The 19,438-nt window shown below is 38.5% G+C and overlaps 1 protein-coding gene across 1 annotated transcript in view; it reads right to left on the bottom strand.

Moving 5' to 3' along the window:
* The window catches only part of RIPOR3 (RIPOR family member 3), a 121,262-nt gene extending 102,229 nt beyond the window's left edge, over positions 1-19,033 (bottom strand). The window contains 1 exon segment of the mRNA XM_020984206.2: positions 18,601-19,033. The gene's annotated coding sequence lies outside the window, so the exon portion shown is untranslated.
* Positions 19,034-19,438: the final 405 nt, after the last annotated feature.

The following is a 19,438-nucleotide window of genomic DNA, read 5'->3' on the forward strand; positions in this document are numbered from 1 at the left end:
AAGAGTGATAGATAATAAGTGGATGGTCCATATGGTCCTCTTATAACATGATGTCAGAAGAACTCAAGGAAGTATCTTAGTATATTGGATGGACCTCCTCTGTTGAACTTATTGGGATGACATAATCAAAAGTTACCCAGAATGGGCAGGCATAAGTGGGTTGTAATCAGCATCATTAGTGGGAACATGCAAATCCATGAAATAATATGCTATTTGAGTATTTTGATTATGGACCTCACAAATACATAAGCATTCAAGGTACTACTACAAGCACTTCTTTTGTAGGGGCAGGATGCCTCCAGGATGCACAGACTGGCTTTGTCTTATTTTGGTTTTTAATCATTGTATAGTAATAAATATATTTTAGGATAGAATTAATTATTAGTGGAGTATTGTCATCCCTGTCTCCTGTAGTCAAACAGACTAGAACATCCACTATTCCCTCTTTTCCCCAAAGGGAACTCCTCCACCCCTGCCTATAAATACTTCAAAATCATGTTTTACATTTTAATTATCAAATAATTAGTGCTCTTCTTCCTCCAGCTCAGTGAGCCAAACAAATAGCCTGTTAGCTTGACTTTTTTTTGGCAAGGACAGGTTAAGAAGCTAGCTGTGTTTCTAGCTATCCGTCACTTCAACTCTTAGCCTGAGCAATGCCTTCTTTCTTCCTCAGATCCTAAGCTTTCTACCACTCTTCCAACATGACCAAAGAATGCCAAACCAAGGAGGAAAGAAGACTGAATCCTTGTATCTCCCTCCCAACTTTCACACAGAATCAGAGAATTTCAGAGTTAGAAGGGACCTTAATGGCCATCTAGTCCAACCTATTCCCAGAAAAAAATAAGCCTTCAATATAACACATCCAAGTGGTCATTCAGCTTTTGTGTGAAGGCTTCCAATGAAGGAAGATCCATTGCTTCACAAGGCAGCCCACTCCAACTCTTAATAATAGGCAGTTTTTCCTGAAAGAAAGCCTAAATTTGCCTCTTAAGAAACTTCAACCCATTGTCCATAATTCTGCCACCAGGGGCAAACAGAACAAGTCAAATCTCTCTTCTTCATGCCAGTTCCTTGAAAGCAAAGATGGTTTTATTCTTTGTGTTTGTATCTCCAGCACCCAGCACAGTGTCTGTCATGTGGATTCTTTTTTTCTCCACTTAATAGTATTTTATTTTTTCCAATTACATGTAAAAGTAGTTTTCAATATTCACTTTTATAAGATTTTGAGTTCTAAATTTTTTTCTTCCCACACCCCCCTCCCTAAGATGGCATGCAATCTGATATATGCTATACATGTACAATCCTGTTAAATATACTTCCACATTAGTCATGTTGTGAAAGAAGAATTAGAAAAAAAGGGAAAAACCATGAGAAAGAAAAAAAGAGAGAGAAAATAGTATGCTACAATCTGCATTCAGACTCCACAGTTCTTTCTCTGGATGTGGATAGCATACTCCATCTTGAGTCTTTTAGAATTCTCTTAGATCATTGTATTGCTGAGAAGAGTTAAGTCTATCAAAGTTGATCACTGCACAATGTTGCTGTTACTGTGTACAATATTCTTCTGGTTCTGCTCACTTCACTCAGCATCAGTTCATATAAGTCTTTCCAGGTTTTTCTGAAATCTGCCTGCTCATCATTTCTTTTTTTCCCCCTTTTTTTTTTGGTGAGGCAATCGGGGTTAAGTGACTTGGCCAGGGTCACACAGCTAGTGAGTGTCAAGTGTCTGAGGCTGGTTTTGAACTCAGGTCCTCCTGACTCCAAGGCCAGTGCTCTATCCACTGCACCACCTAGCTGCCCCTGCTAATTATTTCTTACAGCACAATAGTATTCCATTACATTCGTATACCACAACTTGTTCAGCTATTCCCCAACTGATGGGCATCCCCTCAATTTCCAATTCTATGCCACCACAAAAAGAGTGGCTATAAATATTTTTGTACATGTGGGTCCTTTTCTCTTTTTTATGATCTCTTTGGGATACAGATCTAGAAGTGGTATTGCTGGATCAAAGGGTATGCACAGTTTTATAGCCCTTTGGGCATAGTTCTAAATTGTCCTCCAGAATGGTTGGATCAGTTCACAACTCCACCAACAATGAATTAGTGTTCCAATTTTCCCACCTCTTCTCCAACATTTATCATTTTCCTTTTTTGTCATATTAGCCAATCTGATAAGTGTGCGGTGGTGGTTTAATTTGCATTTCTCCAATTAATAGTGATCTTATCAAATCTTTAATCAAGTGATTTCGAGCATTTTTTCATATGTCTATAGATAGCTTTTATTTCATCTGAAAACTGCCTGTTCATATCCTTTGACTATTTATCAATATTCTTATAAATTGTGTCATGTAGATTCTTAAATAAATGTTTGTTGATTGCCTGAGTCTTTTCTTCTCTGGACAAAACATCTCCAATTCCTTTAACCCATTTTCATAACATATGGACTCAAGTCCTTTTACCATTCTAGCTGGCCTCTTGTAGACATTCTTTAGTATGTGAATGTCCTCCTTAAACTGTCATAGAATGGAATACAGTATTGCAGATATGATCAGACAAGAGTGAAATATAACAGAATTTTCACCTCCTTACTCCAAGATAGTATACTTTTCTTAATGTAATCCAAGACTGAATTAACCATTTTGGTGGCCATATCACACTAGTGGCTCACACTGAGTTTGTAATCCAGTAAAACTCCCTCATCTTTTTCCCACAAATTGCTATATAACCACACTTCTCCCATCTTGTATTTATGAAACAATTTTTTTAAATCCAAAATTCAGCCCAATCATGCCAGGATCATTAATCAATATAATTAAACAATCATTCTCAGGTTGAAGATACTTCAGAAAATGAACCCCTGTTATCTGGACAGTCAGACTAGAGGTTGATGGTGGAAGAGTATAAGATTCTAGCCATCTTAAAATATCATAGAACATAAAAAATGGAAGAGGTCTTCTAGCCCCACATGTATCTGAGTAAGAATTCCCTAAATGATGTCACCAACAAAAGGTTATTGAGCTTCCTGCTGAAAATATCCCACAATCTCTCTCTCTCTCTCTCTCTCTCTCTCTCTCTCTTCTCTCTCTTCTCTCTCTCTCTCTCATGTAGAATGCTCCTCTGCCACCTCCACTTTCTAGGGTCGCTAGCCTCCTTCAAAGCTCAGTTCTTCTACCTATAAGAAGTCTAGTTTTATGCCCCCAGTTGTTTTTTATTTTATTTTTTTATAATTAATTTATTTATTTTTAGTTTTCAACATTTACTTCCCTAAGATTTTGAGTTTTAAATTTTCTCCCCCTCCCGCCCTCCAGAAGATATGCAATCTGATATAGGCTCTACTTATACATTCATATTAAGCGTAATGCCTCCCGTTGTTAATGCCCTCTCCCTCCTCATATTATCTTATCTGTTTACCGTGCTATATTCCAATACAATGTGATTCCCTTGAACTTAAACCCAAATCACTCTGGCTCTCATTGATTGGCCAACAATAGGTCCCAGGCCAAGCCCCACTTGGTCATTGTTTGGGCCCTGATTGGCTCAGAGTGAATGTAAAGAGCAGTTGTCTCTGTTTTGGCCTGAAACCCTGAAGGTCTTCCCCTCTCAGATTGATTTTTTTCTTTTGACTAGGTAAAAGAAACCATTCTTTTCCTCATTTCTTACCTAGCCTTAATCACTGAATGAGTGTTGCTTTAATCAAACTGAGACCTGGGAAAGGCCTTAGCTTAAAACGGCCAAGGCCTCCCACTGCATGGGGGCCATCTCTAGTTGTCCTAATCTGTCTTGCCACAGGACCCAGATGTCTCCAGAGGAGAAAGTGAGGCTGGTGACTTTGCACAGCCCTCCCTCACTTAAATCCCATTCACTTATAAGTCATGTCATCACTTTCCAATGTCATGGTCCTTTTCGAGAATAAAGGACAAACAACAACAAAATTCCCTTACATGCAGGGGACCATTTTTTTCTCATTTCTATCTTTGTATTCCTAGAATCTAGTCCAAAGTTTTGCACATAGTATGCACTTAATAAATGCTTGTTAAATTGAACTTACTACCTTCCAAGGCAACCCATTCCACTTTTCTACAGTTCTAATCGTTAAGAAAATTTTCTCCCCATGAAGCTAGAATTGACATCTCTGCAACATTTACCTGTTGCTACCAGTTCTTCCCCTCCCCCTGCCCCCTCTGGGTGAAACAGAACAAATCTAATTCTTCAAATACTTGTAAAATAGTTATGCCCTCCCTAAGTTTTCTTCTTCTGAGACAAACATCCTTAGGTTACAGAATCAGTTAGAACTGAAAAGGGAACACACAGATTGTACAATCCAACACTCTCATTTTACAGATGTGGAAGGAATCCAGGGCCATGGGAGTTAAGTATCTTACCCAAAGTCATATAGCAAGTGCCAAAGTCAGGATCTGAAACTAGGCAAGCCTCCTTTCCACTGCCCCGCCCTGCTTATCTAAGTTTTGTATATCATCATTTTGAGCTCCCTTTTAATGCAGTGGTCCATCTCCTTTGGACACATACCAGTTTGTCAGTGTCCTTCTTAAAATGAACTAACCATAACACTTGATATTTGGCCTGATCAAGGCGTAGTTCAATGAGACCATCACCACCCTCATCATGGACATCATTCTTCTACTAAGATAGTCTAAGATCATAACCATTTTCACAGCTACCATGTTACAATACTGACACATTGAGCTATGGATTAGTTAGATTACCAGGTCTTTTTTACACAAATTGTTGTCTAGCCATAGATAACATGTTGCACTTTTGCAGTCGATTATTTTAATCTGAGTGTAGAATTTCCCATTTATTCCTAATAAACTCCACTTGATTACATACCCATACACTGATGCTTTGTTATTGTTGTTGTTTTTGTTGATGAGACCTGTAATTTTATTGGTATAGAGAAAGCTTCTTCAATCAGTACAGCTCAACACTTTTTCCTTAGTTTTGGAGAGTTGCCTATAACACTGAGAGGTTAAGTGAATTGGCCAAGATAATACATATTAAGGGAGCATTCAAACCCAGAGCCATAAAATTCTTTTGGATCTTAATCTATCACCCAGGTGTTAGCTATTCCTCCCAGCAATGTATCATCTGAAAATCTAATAAGCATGCTATCTATGTCTTATGGGAAATGATAATCATACCCTTCTGAATGACTCTAGTCACAGACACCTTCTTAAGGGTGGGGACTTTTTTGCATTTTGTCTTCCAGTGCCAGAGCTTAATATTTAAGTAGATACTTAAGAAAGGCTTATGGAGGAACTTCCAGCCATCTTCCACCCCAGAACTATATAAAAAGTCAGCCAGAAGCCTATGGGTAATAGGTATGGGGATTCCTTAAGCAAAACAAGTACCAGAGTGACCAGAAATAGGATATGTGTAACCTGCAAGGGCTGTGTCCAGGGGCAGCAAGTACTGAGGGATCCCCAAGAAAGCTTAAACGTAGTCAGAAAGTCCCCTCTACCCCCAATTAGGGAATCTGAAAACTAGGAGCAACTGCAGCCAACAACCAGGTGGTACCAACCAACATGTTGGTGTGGTGGAACCAGACCACAACACTCAGGCCAGGCCCAGCGTTCTGAGGTCTGTAACATTCTGTCCTGAGACACCAGAAAGTACTAGGAAGATCCAATATTCTGAACCTCAAATGTTCTGGAAGGCCAAACTCCAAGAAATGGAAGTCAGCACAAGAACTTTGAGCACCCTAGGTAACACTAAGCAGGGCTAACCACCCTATCCAAAAATGTAGCCCTGGCACAAAGCCCCAGTTTCAGAACTAAAACTGGAGGCATGAGAAAATAGAAGAAAACACCGACTAGTATAAAAATTATTGCACATCTAATTATATATGCACAAGCTGATACTCAAAAGAAAAAAATGGATTTCTCACAAGGACTGCATAAATACCTAGGGAAAAAATGAAGCAAGATTTTTCCCCAAAAAATCTTTCAAGGAAAGAATTGAAAGATGAATAAATAGCTTAGAAGAAAGAGTGATAGACCTTACCCTCAAAAACGGATGCCCTAAAAACCAGAACAAACCATACAGAAATTAACAACTCTGAGACAGTAATATTAGAACAAAATCCAAAGATTTAAAAAAATAAGAAAATGTTAGATGTTTGATATAAAACACAATGACCAAGAAAACAGGTAAAGGAGAGTTAATTTAAGAATCATGGACTCCCTAAAAACTATGATTTTTTTAAAAGCTTGGACACTATATTGCAAGAAATCATAATAGAGACTTCCAAGATCTGTTAGAACCAGAGGGTAAAGTAAAAATAGAAAGAATCCTCTAATCACCTCCTGAGAGAAACCCCAAGAGAAAAAGTTTTAGAGACAAAACCCATGGCACCCATGTCAAAGAAAACTTCCTATGAGAACCTAGAAAGAAAGAATTCAAGAGACAAGGAATCAACTGGGATTGCAGAAGACCTGACAGCTTCTTTAAAGAATGAGAAGAGATCTTGGATTATAATATTCCAAAATGCAAAAGATATAGGCTTAAAAATTTTACTCTGAAAACATGAGTACAATTCCTACAGGGGAAAAGAACCTTTACTGGGCTAGAGGAAATTCAAGCATTTTTATTTAAAAAGATGAGAGCTGAGTGGAAGGGATAAGAGGGAGGATGATTACTCAAAGGGAATAGCTATAAGGAAAATAAACTTCCTGAATTTTAAAGAAGGATTTAAAGTGTGGGAAAGAAGAACTAGAATCTAAGAGGGGTACCACAGACTACCTCTTAGACAACTGGAAAATGGCTGAGTAAATTGCAGCACTTGAATGTAAAATAATATTATTGCACCATAAGAAATGACAAAAGAGATGATTGTGAAGAATCCTGGATAATATGAACTAACTCATAGTGAAGTCAACAGAATCAGAACAATGTATAAAAAGAAAGCAACATTGTAAAGAAAGTCAACTTTGAAAGACTGATCAAATCACTGACCAGCTATGTCTCCAAAGGAACTATGACGAAGCATAATGTTACCCACCTTTTGAAAGATGATGTTCACAAGGTCTAAAAACATATATTTTTGGATGCAGCCATTATAAGGATTCTTTTTGTTAGACTATGTTTGCTTGCTTTCAAACGAGGGTTCTCGCCTCTTTCTTTCTCTCAAGTGCAACTGGGAAGGTGGAATTAGCAAAGGCAACACCAAAAAGTTAGAGAGATTATGAGAGCAAGAGCAAGAGAAACAGAGCACCATTGTAACTTTTTTTTAAAAAATGCATGGAAGAAAACAGAAACAACATCAAGAAGCACAGACAAGTTGGATAGCTTTGAAAGTAACATGCAGATTTAATATATGCTTTTCTTTAAAAATCAAATGATATGAAATGGAGACCTAGTTTCTCACAAAATCCTCTTCTTTATATTCTTCTGTGTTTATGTTCAGAATAAAAATATTACAGAAAAACAGAACAAACAAAAAAAAGAGAGATGTTTGTTGGACTAGATTGGATTGGATGTTCTCCATGCAGAAAAGCAAGCTATTTCCATGTCTGTAATGCAGTACCATTAAAATGTGCACTATTGTAAATTATCAAAAATGACCTCTTTTCCTTTAATGTCAAGTTCTGATTCAGTTCCATGAAGTTATTGGCATCTTCTTCCTCCAAAGAAACAGCTTCACTGAAATGGTTTTGTTTTGTTTTTTTACCAGCTTTTAATGGCCTGAGTGAATCACTTTTCAAGGGGAAAAAAGTTTTTAAGGCTTTAATGGTCTCTTGGTGCTGAATAAATCACATCTCAGTAGAGTATTTTTCCAATGTGTTGTCCCAAGTAGAGACTCCTAAAATGTTAGCAGATGTAGGGAGTGAAATGTACAACCACCAACACACACTCACACATGCACACGCATATGCATACACAGAAACACATGCAAGTCAGTTAACCACATATGTGAGGGATGTGCAAGGAGAATGATTCAGCCCCTGAAGTATGAGCACAATTTCAAATTTGCCACTATGAAGATAGTGACTTTTTAACAGTACTCCAAAATTCAGATGCTCTCTAGGGGAAACACATCTGTGGGTGTGTGCTGGGGAAAGAACGTTATCTTGGAAGTCTAGGTACTTGTCTTATCATCGACCAGGATCCAAAGTACAGTCAATTTTCAATGAATCTACGATGTAATCTAAGGTTGTCCACAATCTCTGCCTCACCATATCACAGTTAATTTGCTTACTTACCAGAAAGTGAGCAGGGAAACAATTGCCAAAGTTCAATAAATGGATTTGCCTGCCAATATTTGTCTGCTCTTGAGCAACTCTGATCATAGCTCTAGTGAGAATGACTGGTGAAAGAATTCTTCGTGTTGCAGAAAAAGCCTTCTGTATCAGAAGACCCAAGTTTTAGCCTGAATTCTGTCACTTTAATTTCTTTGTGCCTCAGTTTCCTCATCTGTAAAATGAGGCTAATACTACTTGTACTGCTGACCTCACAGAACTGTTGTGGAAAAGTGCTTTGTAAAATGGAAAGCACTCTCCATTTCTTTTTTTTTTTAAGTGAAGGGCAGGGGCAGCTAGGTGGCACAGCGGATAGAGTACTGGCCCTGGAGTCAGGAGGACCTGAGTTCAACTCCGGCCTCAGACACATAACACTTACTAGCTGTGTGACTCCGGGCAAGTCACTTAACCCCAATTGCCTCACCATAAAAAAAAAAGTGAAGGGCAATGGATGTGGAACACTACAAATAGTGTCAGATTCAATTGAGGCTTCAGTGTTACTGCATTCCTTATATTTTCTTTCTTTTTAATTATTTATTAGATGGGATAGCTTGATGAAAAAAGGGGGGGGAAGAGATTTAGAAATGAACATCATATAAAAGCAAAAAAAGTCAATAATTTTTTTAAGTACCACAGAAATGTATAAGGTATTGTTATTTAGGGAAACCTGTGCCCATCTATAATAGAAATAAAAACAGAAATGCCTGCCAACATGAACTGATGCTGAGTGAAGTGAGTAGAACCAGAACATTGTACACAGCAATAGCAACATTGTGTGATGATTAACTATGATAGACTTAGCTCTTCTCAGCAATACAATGATGCAAGACAATTCCAAAAGACTCATGATGGAAAATGCTGTCCACTTCCAGAGAAAGAACTATGGAGTCTGAATGCAGATCAAAGCATATACTATTTTCACATTTTTGGTTTTTGCTTTTTCTTTCTCATGGTTTTTTCCCTTTTGTTCTGATTCTTCTTTCACAACATGACTAATGTGGAAATATGTTTAACATGATTGTACATGTATAACATATATCAGATCACTTGCTGTCTTGGGGAGGGCAGAAGGGAGGCAGGGAGTGAGAGAGAAAAATTTGTAACCCTAAATTTTACAAAAATGAATTTTGAAAACTATCTTTACATGTAATTGGGGGGGGGAAGTACTATTAAAGGAGAAAAAAAGAAATGCTCGCCAAAATGCTCAGATACCTCATACATTTCAAGGTAATTATTCTCTAATTTTCCCAAATGAATGATCTAGTATGATCATTGTAGGAGAAAAGAGGGGGTAGGATGAGGGATAAGGCAGCTAGATGGCACAGCATATAGCATGCTGGGCCTGGAGTCAGGAAGCCCTGAGTTCAAATTCAGCTGTGGATTCTTACTAGTTATACAACCTGAGCAAGTCATTTAACCTCTGTTTGCTCTAATCCACTACAGAAGGAAATGGCAAACCACTCCAGTTTATTTGTCAAGAAAACTTCACGGATAGTATTATCGTACCATGGTCCACACAGTTACAAAATGTTGGACATGATTTCATGCCTAAACAACAAGAAGGATGAAGGATGGGAATGCAGCAGAAGTTAGAGTGTGTGTGTGTGTGTGTGTGTGTGTGTGTGTGTGTGTGTGTGTTGGGGAGGGGGGGCTCCCTCAAAAACTCAATGTTCAGCATTCGACTAAATAGTAGCAATAGTCAGTTTTAGTGGTGCTGGTAGCAGCAGCAGCTATTGTCATAGTCAATATCATCATCATCATCAACAAAGAGGCAGCAGGGTATAGTGATCAGGGAGCTGGCAAGACCTGGGTTCAAGTCTTCTCTCTGTCATATACTTGCTAATTATTTAACCTCTCAGTATTCTAGGCAAGAGATGCCCAACTCAAATAGAAATAGAGCTTGACACTTCTGATCCGAGCAACTCTCCAAGACTACAACTGGTAAAGAATGTACCAACCTGCATTGGTAGAGGAATTCCCAACCTGGGAGTTCTCTAGAACAGTGAAATAACTGGTCTAGGCTCTCTTATTTCTATGGTTATTCGGGACTTAGAAATCACTTTCCTCACAATACTATGAGATAGATAGAGCAAATAGTTCTGTCTCTAATTTACATTTAAGGTAACTGAGGCTCAGAGAGGTTAAATGACTTTTAAGTGTCATAAGCCAGGATTTGAATTAGACCTTATGACTCTAAATATAGCACTCTTTTAACTATAACACACAAAGTAGAAGACAGACTGAATCTGGAATCCAAATAAACATAAAAGAAAGTATCCCTATTTCCTCTACAAGAAGATTCACAAAAAGAATCCAAAAGCCTGTTGGGCTCCCATTTCTGAACAAGAGGACCCAAGGACCAACCAACCACCGGGTATGGATACAAATATATCACCTATCCGTGGAGCAATCAGAACTCACCATCTCTACCTTAATAGGTCTTTTTTTTTTCAGGGTCAGGATTCATTAATAAAGTTTATCTACAGATAATTTTTAGAATTATAGAACACATTAACAATTAGAATTGTCCAAAAATAGAATAGGGTGCCTTGAAAGGGGGTAGACTCTCCCTCCTTGAAGGTCATTAAGCAGTGGCTGAATGATCAGTTATTATGTATGCTATACTACAGACCCTTTTCACATATAGGTTGGAATAGAGGACAACTTTTGTCACTTCCAACTCTTAAATTCTGTGATTTTGTGAATGTAGACTATCAAAGTTATGATGGACACTAGAACATAGAAGGGATCCTAAAATGTGGAATGCCAGACCTGGAAGGTATCCTTAGAACATAAAATATAGAATATTAGAGCTGGAAGAACTTTACAGATCACCTTGCTTAACACTTTTTTAAAGAGAAGGAAAATAAGACTCAAGAAAGCTAAATGAGGATAGTCAGAAGCAAAATACTTTTGACGAGGGACAGGGTGAAAGAAGAAAGAGAGAATACAAAAAATGGAGGGAAGGATAGGATAGAGGTAAATAAAATTAGCAGTGGTAACTGTGAAAAAAAGTTTTGAAACAAATTTCTCCAATAAAGGTTTCATTTCTGAAACACATAGAGAACTGACTCAAATTTATAAAAATAAGAGCCATTCCCCAATTGATAAATGATCAAAAGATATGAACAGTTTTCAGGTGAAGTAATCAAAGCTATCTATAACCATACGAAAAAATGCTCTAACTCACTATTGATTGGAAAAATGCAAATTTTTTGTTTTTTTAACTTCTTTTTTTGATAATTAATTTATTTTTAGTTTTCAACATTCACTTCCATAAGATTTTGAGTTTTAAATATTCCCCCCCTCCCAAGCTCTACATATACATTCATGTTAAGCATATTTTCCCATTAGTCATCATGTAAAGAACAATTAGAACTAAGGGGAAGAACCATGAAAATAAAGCAATAAAACAAAACAACAAAGGAAAAAGAGGGAAAAAAAGCTTCCATATGCATTCAGACTCCATATTTCTTTCTCTGGGTGTGGATAGCAATTTCCATCATGAGTCTTTTGGAGTTGTCTTAGATTCTTGCACTGCTATGAAGAGCCAAGTTTATCCAAGTCAGTCATCCCATAATGTGGCTGTTACTGTTTACAATGTTCTCCTGGTTCTGCTCATTTCACTCTGCATCAGTTCATGTAAGTCTTTCCAAGTTTTTTTTTTTTGAAGTTTTCCTGCTCATCCATTCTTATAGCACAATAGTATTCCATTACATTCATATACTACAACTTATTCAGCCATTCCCCCAACTGATGGGCATCCCCTCAATTTCCAATTCTTTGCCACCACAAAAAGAGGTGCTATAAATATTTTTGTACAGGTGGGTCCTTTTCCCTTTTTTATGATCTCTTTGGGATACAGACCTAGAAGTGGTATTGCTGGGTCAAAGGGTATGAACAATTTTATAGCCTTTTGGGCACAGTTCCAAATTGCTCTCTAAAATGGTTGGATCATTTCACAACTCCACCAACAGTGTATTAATTTTCCCACAACTTCTCCAGCATTTATCATTATCCCGTTTTGTCATCTTAGTCATTCTGATAGGTGTGATATGGTACCTCAGAGTTGTTTTGATTTGCATTTCTCTAATCAATAGTGATTTAGAATATTTTTTCATATAACTATAGATAACTTTAGTTTCTTCCTCTGAAAACTATCTGTTCATATCCTTTGACCATTTATCAATTAGGGAATGACTTGTATTCTTATAAATTTGACTTAGTTCTCTATATATTTTAGAAATGAGACCTTTATCAGAGACACTGGCTGTAAAAATTCTTTCGCAGTTTTCTGCTTCCCTCCTAATCTTGGATGTATTGGCTTTGTTTGTACCAAAACTTTCCAATTTAATGTAATCAAAACTGTCCACTTTGCATTTCAAAATGTCCTCTATCTCTTGTTTGGTCATAAATTCTTCCCTTCTCCATAGATCTGAAAGGTAAACTATTCCTTGCTCTTCTAGTTTGCTTATCATATAAGTCCTTACATCTAAATTGTGTACCCATTTTTACTTTATCTTGGTATAGGGTGTAAGACGTTGGTCTATGCCCAGTTGCTGCCATATATTTTTCCAGTTTTCCCAACAGTTTTTGCTAAATAGTGATTTTTTATCCTAGAAGCTGGAGTCTTTGGATTTATCAAATAGTAGATTAGTATAGTCATTGATTACTATGTCTTGCATACTTAACCTATTCTACTCTTCCACCACTCTATTTCTTAGCCAGTACCAGGTAGTTTTGATGATTGCTACTTCATAATACAATTTAAGATCTGTTACAGCTTGGCCACCTTCCCTTGCATTTCTTTTCATTAGTTCTAGACTTTTGTTCTGGACTTTTTGTTCTTCCAGACAAATTTTGTTACTGGGTTTTTTTAGCTCTATAAAATAAATTTTTGGTAGTTTGATTGGTATGGGAAAAATGCAAATTAAAAGAATTCTTAGGTACTACCTCATACCTATCAGATTGGCTAATAGGACAGAAGAGGTAAATAATAAGTGTTAGAAGGGATGTGAGAAACATGAGACATTAATGCACTGCTGGTGGAGTTGTAAACTGATTCAACCATTCTGTAGAGCAATTTGGAACTATGTCCAAAGGGCTATAAAACTATGCATACCCTTTGACCCAGCAACACCACTTCCAGGGCTGTATCCCAAAGAGATCATAAAAAGGGGAAAGAACCCACATGTACAAAAATATTTATAGCACCTCTTTTTGTGGTGGCTAAGAATCAGAAGTTGAGGGGATGCCCATCAATTGAGGAATAGCTGAACAAATTGTGGTATATGAATGTAATGGAATACTATTGTGCTATAAGAAATGATGAGCAGGATGCTCTCAGAAAAACTTGGAAAAATTTACATGAGCTGATGCAAAATGAAATATACTATGTAAAAAGTAACAGCAATATTGTAAGGTGATCAGCTGTGAATGACTTAGCTATTCTCACCAATACAACAATCTAAGACAACTCTGAAGGACTTATGGTGAAAAATGCTATCCATCCCTAGACAAAGAACAGATGGTGTCTGAATACAGATTGAAGCATACTTTTTTTCAACTTTCCTTATTTTTCTTGAGGTTTTTTTTCACATTATGGAAATGTTTTGCATAACTACACATGTATAGCCTATATCAGATTGTTTGCCTTCTCAATGTGAGTAGAGGGGAAAGAGGAAGGTAGAAAGGGAGAGAATTTGGAACTCAAAGTTTTGAGAACGAATGCTGAAAATTGCTTTTGCAGGATGCCCATCAATTAGGGAATGGCTAAGCAAGTTGTGGTATAGGAATGTGATGGAATACTATTGTGCTATAAGAAATGATGAACAGGCTGACTTCAGAAAAACCTGGAAAGACTTATATGTTCTGATGCTGAGTGAAGTGAGCAGAACCAAGAGGACTTTGTACACAAAAACAACCATGTTATGCGATGACTAATATTGTTAAACTGAACCCTTCTCAGCATTACAAGGATCTAAGACATCTCCAGAGGCCTCGGGATAGAAAATGCTGTCCACATCCAAAGAAAGAACTATGGAAATTGAATCGCTATCACTTATTTTTACCTTCTGTTGAGTTTTGTTTCATCTTTCTGATGGTTCCTCCTATTGGTTTTAATTTTTACTCACAACTTCACTAATGTGAAAATACGTTTAATAGGAATGTAAATGTAAAGCCTATATCAGATTGTGCGCCGTCTTGGAGAGGGTGAGGGGGAGGAAGGGGGAGAAAAATTTTCAACTCAAAAGCATATAGAAGTGATTGTTGATAAATCAAAAGAAATTAATAAAATTTTAAAAAATTGTTTTTGCATGTAACTGGGGGAAAATAAAATGCTGAATAATTTTTTTAAAAGAACACTAAATAACTAACCCAAAGTCATATAGTTAATTAATAGGGGAAATCAGACTTGGACCCCAGGTCTCCTGGATCCCAATTCACTGGTCTCTCACTATACCACAAAATGAAAACAGAAAGGTGCCTACAGTCCCTCAGCTTTCTGTTCCCTTCCTCTAGTCCTGAGCAGCAGGCATAATTAGGAGCCACTGGATTGGAGCTTGTGTTCAAAACAGATTTCGAGATTGAGAATTCTGCAGTAGCCAACTTCTCTCCACAGTCAATTACGGTGAGCAGGCCTCTCAAATCATTTTTATAGCATTTCCTGGAGTAATGACAAGGCAAACTAAATGATCCACAGGACCCTTTCATCACTAACAAGCATGTCCAAAGGGCAGGAGATGGGGGAAAGGGGAAGGGTGAGAAAAGATAAATCATGTGGGTTTTTCCTTAAGATTTTTATCCTTGAGATAATCAACAAAATTCACAGCTCCACTGATGACATGTTGGTGTTGAGAAGGCTGTGCTAAAGCTGAACTAATTGGCAACAGAAATGGAATTTTTTCCCAGAAGTATAAATATTTTTTCTTATCCCAGGGAATTACTCTTTGGATTAGGTATTCCAGACATGTTCACGTGTAGCTGTGTACTATGGGCAATCTCACACAGGGGAAGCCAAAGAAAGCTTTGCATGGTTATTACAGGAATGAGAGTTCCTCATAGTACCAATATTCTTACACCCATTTTACTGACAAGATAAGTGATGTTTAGAGAAGTTGAGGAGGTTTAATTCCTTATGGAAGTGAATTCCCCTAGTAAGTTCTGTCTCCTACCTATGTGATCTCAGGCCATTATCTTTTTCCCTTCTGTAAAATGAAGAGGTCGTATTAGATGACCTTTAAGGGCCCTTCCAGCTCTCTCAATCTGTGAGTCTACAACTTTGCAGGCACTCATACACACAGCTGTTAAGTGGGAGGGGTAGGATTTGAACTAGAACCTCATTTTCCCCAGTTCCCAGCCTACTTCTCTCCAGTACAACACTGCTTCTCTGAAACAGTCCTTTTTTTTTTTTTAATGAGGAAGGCCTTTCAGTCCAACATCTTAAATTACTTCTGGTTTTTAGAGCATTCTAGTGCTTTAAATTATGAGTTCTTCTTGTATAGTTGGTAAGCAGAAACAAGATTCCACCCCTGAAACAGCTGCATCACAATGTTTCATGCTTTCAGTTCCTTCAGGCCTCAGAATGTGTGGCCATATGTATAATGTATGGTTGGGATATAGCATACTGGATCTTTCTTATTGGCCAGAAGAAAATATTGGTCTAGTAATCAGGAAACCTGATGAATAGTTCCACCTTAGCTCTTATCACAGAATCTCAGAGTTAGATGAGGGGTCAAGGGTCATCTAGTCCAACTTATACCTCATTAGGAATATTTTCTACAATAAGTGGTTATCTAGCCTTCAATTTAAGACCTCCAATAATAGGGAATTCACTATACCCCAAGGCAATTTGGTCTATTTTTTGATATCTCTAATTGCTAGGAAGTTTGGTTTTTTTTCACATTGAGCTGAAATTTGCCTCTATTAGTGTACTATACTAGTAATATCCTCATGGCAAGCTACCCACACACAAGGGCATGATATGTGCTTCCCTTGGGACATTTTATCTGCCTTTGGTCAAGTTCAGACACCATGACAAAGTCTGTGCATAGCTCACACCAATTTCTGGTGACATAGCATTCAGGTTCAGCAGACACTGAAAACCTATTCATATAATCACTATTTGAGGCTATTCTTACCATTTAGGGTGCACCCATTAAGGACCTACAACAGGATAGCACCTAACACAGTGTACATAATGTAACACATTATGGGCGCTTAACAATTTGGATTCATTTGATAGTTTATGAATTCTGTGAGTCAATGCTCACATCTGTTCTCATTTATCAAATAAATGTTGTGGGTTTGATGGACTAGAAATGTAGACTAGGGAGTAGAAAGGACTAAAAGAAAGAGTTGAGGGCAGGCTACTGAAGTTGCTATGTTCAAGGTGAGCCACATAGCCTCTGTATTGCTCCATTCATTCAGAGGCAGTTACATAGGTCCTTGAGGCTTTAATTTTCCATCATGCAGGAAGAGAATTCACAGAATAACTAGCATTAAATTGACCCACAAATTCACTTAAATAAAGAACTTTCTCTCTCAGGTACAAGGGAATAAGTACCAGGAATTAAGAAAAAATGTGGACTTTTTCTTTTCAGTGGACAAGACTGATGTTACGTTGTCCCTAAAATGACATTAGTACCCATGATGAATATTCTTGAAATTATACCACTGCATCCCAATCTATACCCCCAGAAACTTTTCTCTTCCTCTAAGTATCCTATGGTGCTTTGAGAGTAATGCAGTGTTATGAGCTACATTTTACAGTAGGGGAAATTGAGGCTCAGAGAGCTAAAATTATTTGCCTACAGTTTTAATGCTAGTAAGTGATAAAGATGGGACTCAACCCAGATCTTCTGTTTCTTTGCCTTTCACCATGGTGATGGATTGCAATTGATAGAATGCTGGAAAAACAATATATACCATAGCTTCTTGACCATTCTGAGATCTGGGCCTCCCAACAGCAGCCCTGTTTACTGATCCATAATGCCTCTCTGAAAGGTGTTCTATCTATGATACCTAGTCCCTAAAGACTGTGCGCCTTTGAACCTGACTTTGATTAGATCTGATGAACAGAGAGGGAGTTCTCCAAAAAACAAATGGGCCTTTGGTTTGCTACCTGAGTGAGGCAGGGGAAAAGAAGTAACCTATACCTGAATTGTGCCATGCGTACAGTAGGCACCCAATAAATATCAGTGGAAATGATAGGAATGGGGCCCAGGAAACTCTCCCAAGAGCTTTGGACATATAGCCCAAGATATACCCAATTAGTAACTTTCTAAGCCTTGGTTTTCTCATCTGTAGAACAAGGATGAGGGATGAACTAGAACTCTAAGGTTCCCTCTCACTCTAAAATCCTCTGATCCCATCTCATTTCTCTCCTTCTTATTATGGGTAGTCATAGACCACCTTGTCTTAGAAGTTCACTGAAGATCATTAAAGCTAGAAAGTACTTTAAAGTAGAAAGTACATTAAAGTACATTAAAGTAGAAAGACTATCCCTTCCAGTCCAATGGAATAAATTGGAATCCAGAGAAGAGAAGTCATTTAATCAAAGTAACGTAGTGAAGTGCTAACTCCTAGTCCAGGCTTTTCCTACTCTCTCATACTGTCCTTCAATCACTTGACTTCTCAGAACCTCAGTTTCCTCCTCTGTAAATTTCAAGGGCTGGATTATATGAGCTCAAGTTCAGTACTACATCCCTAAAATATGATTCTTCTTTCTTTGGGACTATAGATAACACATGCAGGGCTATGCAAGCAACCCACTATTAGTGTTAATGCATGGTCTCCAGAAAGATCAAGATATGGAAGTCACCTTACACATTTTACAATTCTGCTTTGTCCAGAGGATCATTCAGGACAAAAATGATTTAAAACATATTTTTGAAAGCACTAAACTGAATTGGAAGAAAATTCAGTAGAGGCATGTACCACTCCCCTCAACCACTCTGCCTCCTCCCCTTACTCCTTGAAAGCCTCCCCCAATTCAACAGTAAATTCCAGCAGTCCCTACCCCCAGTCACAGGGTAGATGCCATCCCCTCCCCAACTCCTATTGATAAATCCTCCGCAAAGGCAAAAGTCAAAGGAAGGTCTGGTTGCTCTGTTTTCCCTTTAACTGCACACCCCTTGAAGATAATGTTTACCCTCTCTCCTTAGTGATGCTCCCCGGCCACCTATGCCCAAGTCAGGGTACTTCACCTTCAGAGCTCCAGACAGACACATGTTCTAGATCTAATCCTGATCCCATCTAGAGATTCCTTTAAAAATATTTTCCCCCTCCTACCCAGCCCTGTCTATTAACATGCACTGATACATAAACAAATACATATTCACCATTGAGCAAGTCTGGCCTTTCAGGAAAATGTCAATTTCTTTTTTCTTCTTTGTTTTTCCCCCTATTGATGCAATTAGGTGTCAAGTTTCATCTTCACAGGGCTCCTGGGGTTTGGTGCTGACTGTAAAAAAACTGGTTAAAAAACAAACCAAACGTCCGTCTAGGTTGGGTTGCTGGGTCTTCTTGGTCACGGGGAAGCAAGGTCTGTGTTTTTCTCTCTCCGTCCACCCACACCCCACCACAAAGTCTTCTCCCTGATCTAGGAGAAGCCAGAGCACTGCAGGGCGCTGATAGCTGCAGCAAGCTTGCTTATCTGTGCGGGTGTCAGGGCGCAGCCAGCGCGATGCTTGGTTCCAGGAAGCGGGGCTCTCCCCGCCGGTGGCTCTCTGGATGCTGTTGCCTGCCTGCCCCGTCAGTGTCCCGACCAGCCTCTGCCAGGGAGAATTCCACTCTGCTCCCCGCCAGGCAGGCCCCCCCCCACCCCCTTCACTTCCCATCCTCCACCTCCCCTACCCCCACCTCCCACCCTCCACCCCTCATTCTGGCAAGAGGACTGGGAAAATTCAACTAATTTAAAGTACACGCAGAGTTTGTGGTCATGTCCTGAACCCTCCACTATTAATCACAGAGCATCTGATTTCTGCTTTGCCTCAGAGGGGGGAACTTGTAACTTTCTGTTTACTTGATTCTGCACCGGGCTGCAAGTTAATCACAAACAGACTTGTGCACAACCTTCCCCTCCTTATCCTGCTCTCCTCCTCCCCACCCCCACTCCAAACCCACTCCCCTCCCTCACTCATCCATCTCCTAGCCTTCATTCTCTCCTTACCTTACCAC

The sequence above is a fragment of the Phascolarctos cinereus genome, unplaced genomic scaffold (genome assembly GCF_003287225.1).
Source record: "Phascolarctos cinereus isolate Bilbo 61053 unplaced genomic scaffold, phaCin_HiC Scaffold_2;HRSCAF=192, whole genome shotgun sequence".
NCBI lineage: Eukaryota > Metazoa > Chordata > Mammalia > Diprotodontia > Phascolarctidae > Phascolarctos > Phascolarctos cinereus.